Source organism: Sapajus apella, unplaced genomic scaffold (assembly GCF_009761245.1).
Source record: "Sapajus apella isolate SASKATOON/1434 unplaced genomic scaffold, GSC_monkey_1.0 scaffold39, whole genome shotgun sequence".
NCBI classification, from domain to species: domain Eukaryota; kingdom Metazoa; phylum Chordata; class Mammalia; order Primates; family Cebidae; genus Sapajus; species Sapajus apella.
In genome coordinates, this window is record NW_022436979.1 from 9,572,098 (window position 1) to 9,585,260 (window position 13,163).

At 34.3% G+C, this 13,163-nt stretch overlaps 1 protein-coding gene across 3 annotated transcripts in view; it reads right to left on the reverse strand.

Moving 5' to 3' along the window:
- The window catches only part of GPM6A (glycoprotein M6A), a 375,095-nt gene that overhangs the window by 245,733 nt on the left and 116,199 nt on the right, over positions 1-13,163 (reverse strand). Inside the window, exon 1 of one of the 3 annotated variants that reach the window (XM_032298690.1) lies at positions 11,510-11,792. The exons of the other annotated variants lie outside the window; for them this stretch is intronic. The gene's annotated coding sequence lies outside the window, so the exon portion shown is untranslated. Of the gene's footprint in view, positions 1-11,509; positions 11,793-13,163 lie in introns of those variants that run through there. 3 annotated transcript variants of the gene reach the window in all.

Consider the following 13,163-nt stretch of genomic DNA (forward strand, 5'->3'; position numbering starts at 1 on the left):
ATGTACAAGGACAGCAATCCAGTTACAGTGTTCTAGACTCAAAACACAAAAATATAGTTAAGCATGGTGTTAATCTGTTCTCACCCAAGACTGTGTAATTTATAAATGAAAGAGGTTTAATTGACTTACAGTTCTGCATGGTTGGAGAAGCCTCAGGAAACTTAGAGCCATAGTGGAAGGCACCTCTTCATAGCTCATCAGGAGAGATAATTAGTCCCGAGTAAAAGGGGAAGACCCCTATAAAGCCATCAAATCTTGCGAGAACTCACTCACAATCATGACAACAGCATGGGAGAAACTGTTTCCATCATTCAGTTATCTCCATCTGGTCCCACCCTTGACACATGGGGATTATTACAATTCAAGGTGAGATTTGGGTGGGGACACAGAGCCAAACTATATCGTTCTGCCCCTGGCCCTTATGTCCTCACATTTCAAAACACAATCATGTCCTTCCAATAGTTCCCCAAAGTCTTAACTAATTCCAGCATTAACTCAAAGTCCAAGTCCAAAGTCTCCTTTGTGACAAGGCTAGTCCCTTTCAGCTATGAGCCTGTAAAATCAGAGCAAGTTAGTTACTTCCTAGATACAATGGGGGTAAAGGCACTGGGTAAAAACACTCATTAGAAATGGGAGAAATTGGCCCAAAAAAAGAGGCTACAGACCCCAGCAACTCCAAAATCCAACAGGGCAGTCAAATCTTAAAGCTCCAAAATGATCTCTTTTGACACCATGTCTTCCATCCAGGTCACACTGGTGCAAGAGGTGGGCTCCCACAACCTTGGCAGCTCTACCCCTGTGGCTTTGCAGGGTACAGCCTCCCTCCTGGCTGTTTTCATGGCCTGGCATTGAATGCCTGCAGCTTTTCCAGGTGCATGGTACAAGCTGTCAGTAGATCTACCATTCTGGAGTCTGGAGGATGGTGGTCCTCTTCTCATAGATCCACTAGTTAGTGCCCCAGTGGGGACTCCATGTCAGGGCTCTGACTCCACATTTCCCTTCTGAATTGCCCTAGTAGAGATTCCCTGTGAGCACTCCAACCCTGCAGTACACTTCTGCTTGGAGATCCAGGCATTTCCGTACATTCTCTGACATCTAGGTGGAGGTTCCCAAACCACGATTCTTGACTTCTATGCAACTGCAGCCCCAACACCACATGTAAGCTGCCAAGGCTTGGGCTTGCAACTTCTGAAGCAATGGCTTGAGCTGTGTCTTGCTCTTTTTTAGCCACAGCTAGGACAGGGCACCAAGTCCCAAGACTGCATAAAGCAGCAAGGCCCTGGGCCCAGCCCACGAAACCATTTATTCCTCATAGGCCTCTGGGCCTGTTGAAGGGGGGCTGCCGTGAAGGCCTCTGACATGCCTTCGGAATATTTTCCCCATTGTCTTGGTGATTAACCTTGGGCCCCTCATTTGCAGCCACCTTGAATTTATCTTCAGAAAATGGGCTTTTCTTTTCTATCACATAATCAGGCAGCAAATTTTACAAACTTTTATGCTTTGCTTCCCTTTTAAACATGTTTCAATTTCAAACCACATTTTTGTGATTACAAAAAGCTGAATGCTTTTAACAGTACCCAAGTCACACTTTGAATACTTTACTGCTTAGAAATTTCTTCTGCCAGATACCCAAAGTCATCTCTCTCAAGTTCAAATTTCCATAGGTCTATAGGACAGGGGCCAAATGCTGACAGTCTTTTTGCTAAGGCATAGCAAGAGACACCTTTATTCCAGTTTCCAACAAGTTACTCATTTCCATCTGGGACCCACTCAGCCTGAACTTTATTGTTCATATCATTAGCATTTTGGTCAAAGCCATTCAACAAGTCTCCAGGAAGTAGCAAATTTTCCCATGTCTTTCTGTTTACTTCTGAGCACTTCAAACTGTTCCAACCTCTGTCTGTTACCCAGTTCCAAAGTCGCTTCCACATTTTCAGGTATCTTCACAGCAGCACCCCACCCCTGGTGCCAATTTACTGTTTTACTTCTCACGCTGCAATGCAGAAATACCCAAGACTGACTAATTTACAAATAAAAGAGGTGTAATTGACTCACAGTTCCTCATGGCACGGATGCCTCATGAAACTTACAATCATGGCAGTAGGTAACTCTTTACAGGATGACATGAGAGAGAATGAGTGTTGAGTGAAGAGGGAAGCACCTCATAAAAGCATGAGATCTCATGAGAACTCACTCACTATCATGAGAACAGTATGGAGGAAACTGTGCCCATGATTCTATTATCTCCACCTGTTCCCACCTATGATACATGGGGATAATTACAATTCCAGGTGAGATTTATTTGAGGACACAGAACCAAATCATATCAAGCATCTTTATATAGCAACATCAAAATAGCAGGCAAAATAGCCTTCTTCCCTCCACTAATTATTAGGTAGTAGACATGGATATTTTTTCTAAATATTTTAGTATATTATTTGGTTAGAAAATAATGTTATGCTATTACTGAATGTTTGAGAAAATAATAATAATAAAATAATATTGAAAAAGCCTTTTTAAGCACCTATAATGTTAAGCAAGAATCAACACATGATTTGCAGTCAAAAGCACTGAACAAACAAGGGAGATATTGATTAGAATAATTTCCATACAATTGTTTAGATTAATCATTTGTTATATATTTGTATGTTCATAGTTTATTATTATCATTTTAATCAATTAACCAATTTTAGCTATTTCATCTATTTCCATTTAATATAAGGCAAGAAAGACAAGTGTTTTCCATTGTACCTGAGGTGGTGCACCTCCTTAAAAGTATCAATTATTATTTTTAATCATGTAAATTTTCTTTAATATTTCCTGGGAGCTCTAATATGTACTTATTAATATATTTAGCGGTAGCCAATATAGCTAGTAATTTAATGCATAAGTGAGCAATAAAATTATTTTATGCTACTGTATAATTAAGAAAACTGTCAGTAAAAAATGGTAAGACTTCAATAATATATTACATTATAATACCTTATTTCCTGCTAAACAAAAATTAAAATAATATTTTTTGTGCTATTTCAGATTTTTCACAAATAATCTGTTCTTCCATTAAAGCTAAGGAAATTTCCATATAGACACAGACTACCATTTTTAAACAACTTTAAGATTTTTAATTTTCCCTTAATTTATTTCATTCTATCTTTCAAGTCAGATGTTTTGCCTTACTTTAGTTTTTGTCTTTTGTAAATTTAAAAAATATTCATATATATGCTATAAACCAGGTGCTATGCCAGACATGTAAGAAAATGTAGGGAACAAGACCAAAAAGAATTTACAGGTGGTAAGAAAATAAATTTTTCAAACAAAAATATTTTGATAAAAGCTGATAAGGGGTTTTTGGAAAACACAGTGGTCATACAGATGAGGTAAGTAGTAATTAATCCTCCAGTGAGAAAAGTCAAGAAAATTAGCAAAAAGGAACAAATAAGAGTAAGGTCTTAGAAAAATTGATAGGAATTCACCAAGCAATCAATATGATAAAAGCATTCTAAGTAGCAGGAATAATTGAAGTAAATTTTTAAAACTCATGAAATTGAATGATATCATCAAAAATATACTTTAAAAAAACACCTTATTTCTTTAGACACAGTAAAGTACAATGGAGAGAAGAGTAACTCACATGGCTGGAGTAAGAGCCAAATATTTGACCACAGAGTCTGCACTATACCAGGAATTTATCCTGCTTCTTGATGGAAGTAAGCTAATGGGAAACTACTGGATTTAAACACAGGCATTTAACCCAATTTGCTTTGTAACATACTGGATTGGGATTGCTTGTTCTGAAAATATGCACATTTAAGCGGCTGCTCTAGATTATCACCGTACAATAGAAATACAATGTAAGCCACATATGTAATTTTAAATTTTGTAGTAACCACATTAAAAAATAGAAAATTATTTTAATATTTATGTAACCAAATATTCAAAACCAAATATTATCTTGCACTATCCAATCAATATAAAAAAGTAAGGAGATAGTAATTCACATTAGTTTTTCACTAAGTCTTCAAAATCAGTAAGCATTTTATACTTACAGCACATCTTCTTTTGGATGCTAAACTTTCATTGGAAGTATTTGATCTGTATTTATGCTTCATAGAGTTTACAATAAGAAAATCAATGCATATTCCCAAGTTATTACAAACTTACTTGAACGTTTCCTAATAACTGAATTGAATATCAAAAATTAGCTTCCTTTAATATCTGCAGTATTGACAACTCCGATTTACCTTTTTTTAGAACAATAGATTTGGTTTTTAAGCAAGAACACGTCAGTTTCAAAACTGTGTCTCAAAAGTACATCTGTCTCAAATAAGCCAATTTACTTTTGTGTCAACTCAATATTGACATCATATTCACTAAGGTATTACAGAATGAAAACAATTCTAAATTTACCAATGGAGAAATATTATTGAAATTTTTCTTCTAGTTTTTATAAGCAATTGATTACAATTATAATTTTCTGTACATTAATTCATATTTGAAAAATACATAAAGTAAATCTTATTGATTTGTATTATGAAAGTTTCAGTTTCAAAATAAAATCTCATATCTACCTGGCTACCTCAAAAACAAGCTTTTACTTTTCCTTGGAGCTTTAAATTCATGTGTAGCACAGTGTGACATTGCTAATAAGACATAATCATGGGGCTATTTTTGTCCCTGATTATTGAATATTTGTCAAGCATTATTGTTTTTTAAATTCTTGAATTGGCATTAACAGAACTATAAATCTTTGTAAAACTCTTCTATGACTCAACTGACAAGCATTGACAAAGAACGCAAGATCATTAGATTCATTGTCTTCTTTTTCTTTCAACATTTTCACATACTAGTGATGATTCATATCATTTACACATATATTGTGAACAGTTTCAGCAACTATATTCCTGGTTCTTTCATAAAGTTTCCTTTATGAAACCAAGTACAAATATTGTCAGAATGTTTCATACAATAGAACAAAGCAATAAGGCAAAGGCCACTCTTATTTTAAAATTCCAATAAATCCAACATTTGACCTGATATTTTTAAAGTGCGATTTATTGTGATCGAAATAATAAAAATCATTATTATTATTTTGAGACTGAGTCTCCCTCTGTCACCCAGGCTGGAGTGCAGTGGCACGATCTCCACTCACTGCCAGTTCCGCCTCCCAGGTTCTAGGGATTCTTGTGCTTCAGCCTCCTGAGTAGCAGGTACTACCAATGCTGGCCACCAGCCCAGCTAATTTTTTTGTATTTTTAGTACAGACAGGGTTTGACCGTGGTGGTCAGTCTGGTCTCAAACTCTTGACCTCAGGTGATCCGCCCACCTAGGACTCCCAAAGTGCTGGGATTATAGGCATGAGCCACTATGCCCGACCAATTATTTTTATCTCTAGATGAAATCTTTCTTTGACATATTAAAAATATTTTTAAAAATCTACTGTTTTCAAATTTCTTTGAAAATATGGAAATTCTTTGAAACAAAATGGTAAAATGGCAGAGATAGTCAATACTAAGTGCTGGGGAGAATATAAGACAGCAGGAACTCTCATACAACCTTTAGACTGGCAATTCCACTCTTTAGGAATATACCTTTCAGAATGTACATCTGTATGTGCATCAGAAATGTCCAAAGTAGCACTCTCTATAGTATTCAAAACTTGAAAACAACACAGCCATTAATAATAGAAGAAAAAATAAATTATGGTATAATCCCACAGTGAAATACGATAAAATGATGAACACTATTGAACCAGCACTACCTGTAACAAAATAGATGAGTCTCACAAGGATTATGTGAAGTGATGGAAACCAGACACAGTAGAGTACACACTTTACATTTATAAAAGTTTCAAAAACAGACAAAAGTGATTGATGCTGATAGGAATAGATAGTGTTTAAATTAAGAAGGATGATCTGGGATTGGTATGAGGGACATGTCTTACTGAATGATCTCTTGAGCCCAGGAGTTCAAGACCAACTTGGGCAACATAGTGAGACACCATGTCTACAAAATATTTTAAAAGTTATCCAGGTGTGGTGGCACACATCTGTAGTCCCAACTACTTAGGAGGTTGAGGTGGGCAGATGGGTTCAGCCTGGGAGGGCAAGGCTGCAGTGATCTATGATTGTACTATTGCACTCCAGCCTAGGTGACAGAGGAATACAGTGTCTCAAAGAAAAAAAATACTTATTCTGGAAATCCCACTTCTGGGTATACATATATACAAAATAATTGAAAGCTGAATCTCTGAAAGACATTTGTACCACCATGCTCAACATAGCAGTTGCTTATAAATTCTAGTTTTAATTGGGATGATGGTTACACAGATGTGTTCACATGGTGACAATTAATTGGTCTGTAATTATTATATTTACGATTTGTGTATTTTAGATATATATGTTTTGAGTTTTACTTTTTTTTAGCAGTTTTAATAAATGTATTAAACAGCAATTTACACAGAGCACACCAGAAATTTAAGGGAGTTGAAAGATCTGAGGAAATCACTCAGAATACAGCATGAAAAGATAAAATGAAAAATACAAAAATAACATTAAGAGACATGACGGTCAGAATAAAGAAATTCTATATATATCTAACAGAAGTTCCAAAATGAGAAAATGTAGAGGATAACTCAATATCAAAAGCAATAAAAGCTTAGATTTTCACCTAGCTAATAAAACACACTGTCTCAGATACAGGAAGCACAGTGTACCAATAGTAGGGTGAATAAAAGTGTTTCCACAACTGCGCTCATTACAGGAAATTACTAGATATCAAAAAGACTTTAAAAGCAACTGAAGAAAAAATTCACAGTATCCACAAGAGCATTACAATTAGACTGAAAGAAGACTTCCAAAGCAGCAATGCAATCCAACAGAAAGTGAAATGTCTGTAAAATGTTGAGAGAAAATAACTGTCAAGCTAGAACCTTACAGCAAACTAAATTGCCTTTCAAGAATGAATGTGAAACATTTATAGACTAACCAAGCCTAAAGGAGTTCATAACTCACAGAACCTTACTGAAATAACTACACAAGTATGATAAGGTCACTGAACCAAAAGGTCCTTCTATGGTCCAGAATCAAATGGAGATATTGATTAAATTAAGATTGTGTCACATCATTTGTGCATGTTAAAAATGTAAAGGTATAAGAAATTCATATAATGAAAAGAGAAAAGACAGTTAAAAACATTTGATTAACAAAATACAATAGAGAGAAAGAAGAGGAAAATGGTAAAGGTAGACCTCAGTAAACAGGCACACACACACACACACACACACACACACACACACACACACAGACACCCCCCAATAAGATGACAGAAATAAAGCCAAATTCTCAGAAATCCAGATAAGTCTTATGAGAGTAAACTTGCTTCTAATTGAATTTTGAAAGTATGTCTATGTCAATATATAAGATATAATTGTGGAAACCAAAAAAATTAAAAGACATGAAACTAAATAAGTGGAAAAGTATACATGTCAGGTAAATACTATTCAAAGAAAAGCTGATAGCTAATTTGATGTCACTAATCAAAAATTAATATCACAGTAAAGTATTTTTAGACAAAAGTCGTTACGGAATACAAAAACAAGACAAAAACTTATTTAATGGACACACATGAATGAAATCTGGCACCCAATAATTAAATTAAATACATTGTTTTTCAAATACTGTATACATAAAACGTTCATAAACACCAATCAAATATCAAGTTATAAACTGAGTTACAACTGCCAAAAAATTTTATTTAATGTTAATAATGTCACATGATCAAAATGCAAGCAAATAAGGAATCAGTTACAAAAAGGTTAAAAAATTTTTAAGTTAAAGTTTATAAATAATGTGTGAGTTAAAGGAAAATTAATAATAAACTTGACAAAGTACCACCGAACTTTAGTGAAAAAATTATCCATCGAAATGTATGGGAATGCAGATTAAACAGTACTAGAAAATTTAGAGCCTTATCAACATATTTTAGAAAGAAAAATGTTCAAACAAATTCATTTGTTCTCTTAAAAGAACAAAATACAAGGAAAAAACACTAATCACAGGAAGCAATTAGAATTTTTAAAATCAAGAATACAAGAAAGAACATTTTCAAACCTAGTGTTTAGAAAACTAATACATTTGACAGACTACTGCAAGTGTTATCAAGAATGAAAGAGGAAAGGTAAGGTATTAGACATAATAAATATATAACCATGATAAAAATTTTGAAAAAATAAAATACGCTAAAAATAATTTCTTAAGTATGTTTGAAAATGTTGATGAAATTCATAAGTTAACTCTTTCAAAAGGAAATATCAAACCTGAATTGCAAAATGACAATTTAAATAATCAATAGTTAAAATTTTACCCATTGATTAGCCAGGTCCAGATATCATTAAATGAGATCCCAATTAATACTTGAAGGAGAGATAATTTCTATTTTGTAGGAGTTGTTGAAGAAGAGAAAGAGCACATTTTGCAATTAAATGCAAGGTTACCAGATAAAGTTTAATACCAAAGACAGATGAGGATATCATCAAAAAGAAAATGTAAGTTTGATTTTATTTACAAAAGAAAGTTTAAAAATCTAATTTAAAATGGAAAACGTAATACATAGCAATCAGAATTCAAAGATGGTTTAACATCTGAACATAAAGATAGCTTAAAATTAGAAAGTTGAATTTAAAACACTATAGTAACAGATTTAAAGCAAAAACTTACTGAACAGAGGCATTTGTGCAATAAAATAAATTGATAAATTCAGTATGCTTTTATGGAGAATAAAAGCTTCAAGCCAATGAAAAATAGATGAAGATTGTCTTAACCTCTAAATGATTATTTATTTATTTTATAGGAAACAGTATACTGCAGAATAAATTGTAAGAAGCATTTCCTTTTAATTAAGGAATAAGCTAGAGTGTTTGCTTCTATAAATAAGAACAGAAATTAAATATACAAGAACTAGAAAAAAACAAGGTTGTCATCACTTACAAAGATAGTTAATCTATTGTAGCAAATCCAAAAGAAGGCACATTATATATTAGCAAATATGAGACTTCGGCAAAGTTGCTGAATATAAGATTGATATATGAAAATTCAAAAAATAACATTTTTAACAACTGTGCTTTGATCTAAGTCTAAAACAACCTGTAAGACTTTACTGAGAAAATTTAAAAATCATTGAAGAACAGAAATGCCTTAAATAAAAGATGATAATGACCATGTTGACTAATAAAAAATTTCAATGCTGAAAGATGGGAATTTTCCCTATAATTGTATAAACTAAGTACAATGCTTATTGAATTCCCAAAAGGAATCCAAGGAGCTAAGTCAGCTTTGACAAAGAAACAGGAGGAAAAAGTACAACTAAACATTATAATACTGCCATAGCACTAGGCAAATTAAACAATAGAATTAATATAGAGCCTAGAAATGGATCCTTGGAATTATAGAAACTAGACTTAGGAATGAGATAACATTATAAATCAGATGAGAAAAAAGTGTCAGACAACTGACAAACAATAGAGCTAAAATGGAAAAATAAATCCCTACTTCAAACTATGAACACACTCACACAAAATTAGTAAACTAAAGATCTGGTGTGAAAAATAAAACTTTATAACTTTTAGAAGAAAATTAAAGAGAATAATGTTGTCATTAGAATAGAATAGCATTTTTAAATGGCAAAGACTACAATTTTTTAAAAGACTGATAAATTTGATAATATGAAAGCTTAAAACTTCTGGGTTAGAAAATGCCATAAAACCAGACTGAGCAACATGTACCTTGCCACTACAAAAAAATTTTAAAATTGGCCGAGCATGGTAGCTTGTGCTAGTAGTGCCAGATACTATGGAGGCTGCAGCAGGAGGATTGCTTGAGCTCAAGAGGCCACGGCTGCAGTGAGCTGTGTTTGCACCACTGTACTCCAGCCTGGGTGACACAGCAAAACCCTGTCTCAAAAAAAAAAAAAAAAAAAAAGGAAACAAGAAAAGAAAATGCCATAAAAAAGGACAAGATAAGTCACTGACTATACAATTAATAGGAACCCAAAACATGAAAACATACTACAAGTCAATAAGCGAAACACCTACGTTCAATGGCAAAATAACCAAATAATATAAATAAGCCATGCACAAAATTGGAAATGCCAAATAGCCAAAAGTTACATAATGAAACATGCAGGCTTACTAATAGTTAGATAAAGGCACATGAAAATAACAATGAGATTCTACTGCATACCCAGAAGACTGAGAAAACTTGATTAACAAGTGCTGTTGAAAGATACAGGAAAACAAACTCTGTAACAATGCAGGACGTTTTTGGAGACCAACTTGACAATATTTAGCAAAGTTGAAATGCCCATTCTATAGAATCTGGTCATTTCATTTTAGAATAAGCACCTTAAAGAAATCCATATATATGTGTGTAAAAAATATTCTTAGTTATAGTTCTTGACAGCAGTACCTATAATAGCAAAAAAGCATAATTAAATTGAATGTCCACGTATATTTAGTAGGCTTTTTGTATAATAGAAAACCATATACACAGTCAAAAAGAAGCAAACTGAATATATTAAGTGAATATTTTATTATATTATATTATTTTTTGTAGAGACAGAATCTGGCTCTGTTGCCCATGCTGGAGTGCAGTGGTGCAATCATGGCCCATTGCAGCCTCTAACTCCTGGGCTTCAGTAATCCTCCCAGGTATAAGTACTATAAGTCCTCCCAGGACTATAAGTACGTGCCATCAAATCCAGCTAATTTTTACTTTTATATTGTAGAGATCGGGTCTTGCTGTGCTGCCCAGACTGGTCTCAAACCCCTGACCTCAAGTGATCCTTCCACTTTGGTCCCCATAAATGCTGTGACTACAGACATGAGTCACCATGCCCCTCTAAGAATGCACATCTTAAGAAGCAAATTATTAGAGGTCACGCATACAGTATGATATCATTTATAGACATTTAAACACAAAAATGATACATAGCCTAAATAATATAGGGTATATGCATCTAGATATAGATATAGATATATACAAAAAGCAGTCCTTGACATGTGTAAGCAAAGCTAACACTAAAAACTAGGGTCTGGCCTGGAACTCACCTTTATAAGACTGATGACCTGGCCTTAATATTCTTCTACTGAACATAAGTAACTTCACATCAACATCAACATCAGATAAAGCCACGTGTGATCATTATGGGCCAAAATAAAAACAAGTCTGAATTCATATTAAATGAAGGCAAACCAGGAATATTATCCAAACCACGAGTATGACCAAACCTCCTCTATTTCTGCTTCCTTGTCTCTACTGAATGTCCTTTCCTCTTCCCAGCTAACATGAGTGATTGATGGTTGCTTCTCTACTGATTACAGCTTTAGCTTTGTCCTATTCCTCCCTCCTTTTAGGTAAGATTTGGTAAGACATTCAGTAATAGAATTACTTCTGCTTCCCAACAGTAAACAATTCGGAGCAAGGTCACACTCTTCCTTGAATCCTCCCAGACTTACCCAATGCAAGTCCAGATCTGTAAGAAATCCTAACGCCCTCTTACTGAGATGCTCCACACTTTCTTAGCATGTGCATTTTCCATCATTGAAATGTACCCAACTTATTCAAACATAGATTTCCTGATGGTCTTTGTTAGGAGGCATTCACCAGTTTAAGTAATTAAAACAGAAACATACAGAAAAAAAAAAGTCATTCTAATTTCAAGACAGTAGTTATTCCTTGAGAAGCTGTAAGGGAGAAGAGAAGGTGGTGAGAATTTGACCTCTCTTAAAAATTACATTGCTCTTATCTTTTTAAGACATGTAAAGTATTGAACCAAATTTATACTCAAAATAGCAGAATCAGAGACTAGTCTGAAGCTTCAACTCATAATTTCAAAACTCATTTAGATAATTATAGTACTAAATAAAGAATAAAATGAAAAGGCAAGGCTATGATTCATAATATTGCAGGCTGTGATGCTGTAGGATTGCCAGGAACAGAGATCAACACGCAGTACAGCAAACTTCAGTTGGCTTTTGCTCGTTGTTATCTGGTATATTATATGTGTGTTGACATAGACTCAACAAAAATCAGAGGGCTTGTTTGGGGAGCAGTCTGGTACTTTAAAACTATCAAGCATGTCACTTTGCCACCTTTTGGTAACTATAGCAAACTACAACTTACATTCTCAAGAACAAAATTAACAAAATGGCACCTTGCTAATATGAATCCTACCTAATTGAGAGATCATATCACAGGCATTTATCATTTGAATAATTAAAATCCTTAAATAGAAACTCAAGATACCCTCTTATTTCATTCAAACTTACTTTATTAACCTCAAAAAATACATCTAGAAACACAATCTGCTACTTATTGTTCCCTATCCCTTCTCTACTTTTTCTCACTTCTTGGTTATTATTTATGCTTTCTTCTCTCTACTGAATGTCCTTTCCTCTTCCCAAATGTTCAAAACTCTATCCTTCAACTTGTAATTTATGTGTCTATTAATACATGGATTCATAAACAGTCCTGCTGGAGTAAAGGTCATTACTGTGAAATCCTATTGCACTCTATTTTTACTTCTTATATTTATTGTTCATTCTTTCATTCCTTTATTTAATAAATATGTTTACCCACTTTGTAAGAGAGAGTGAAGGACTACATTTCCACTACGGCTCTCTCATGTGCCTGATCCCTGCAGCTGTCCTTGTCCCCCACCCCTCTGGCACATGACCTTCACCCCTATTGCCCCTTCTCAACCTGTTGACATAATTCAAATTCCTCAAACAATGGCAGTGAATGCACAAGAACCATCTTGGACCAACTATTCCCAAAACCAGGTGAACTTCAAGTAATCCCTCTTGCTAAACCTCACTAAAAAGCTCCATCTTCCAGGTTTTACCCATATTGTTCTGATTGTCTTCCAGGGTTTCAATGTCAAGACTCAGATTAGGACTGTGTTTTCTGGTTCTTGGCACTTCATCATACCAGACACTCTGTTGATGTTTCCTCTCTTTGGAGTCCCAGTGAGTGACTAGACAGTTGGGCTGGTCCTGCTTCTGACCACCGTTCTGCTCCCTTTGCCTTTACTTGAAAGCACTGTCTAGGCTTTTATTCTTCCATCTTAATTGTCCTCGGTGTAAGCTTTTTCATTTGCATTGTTTCGCT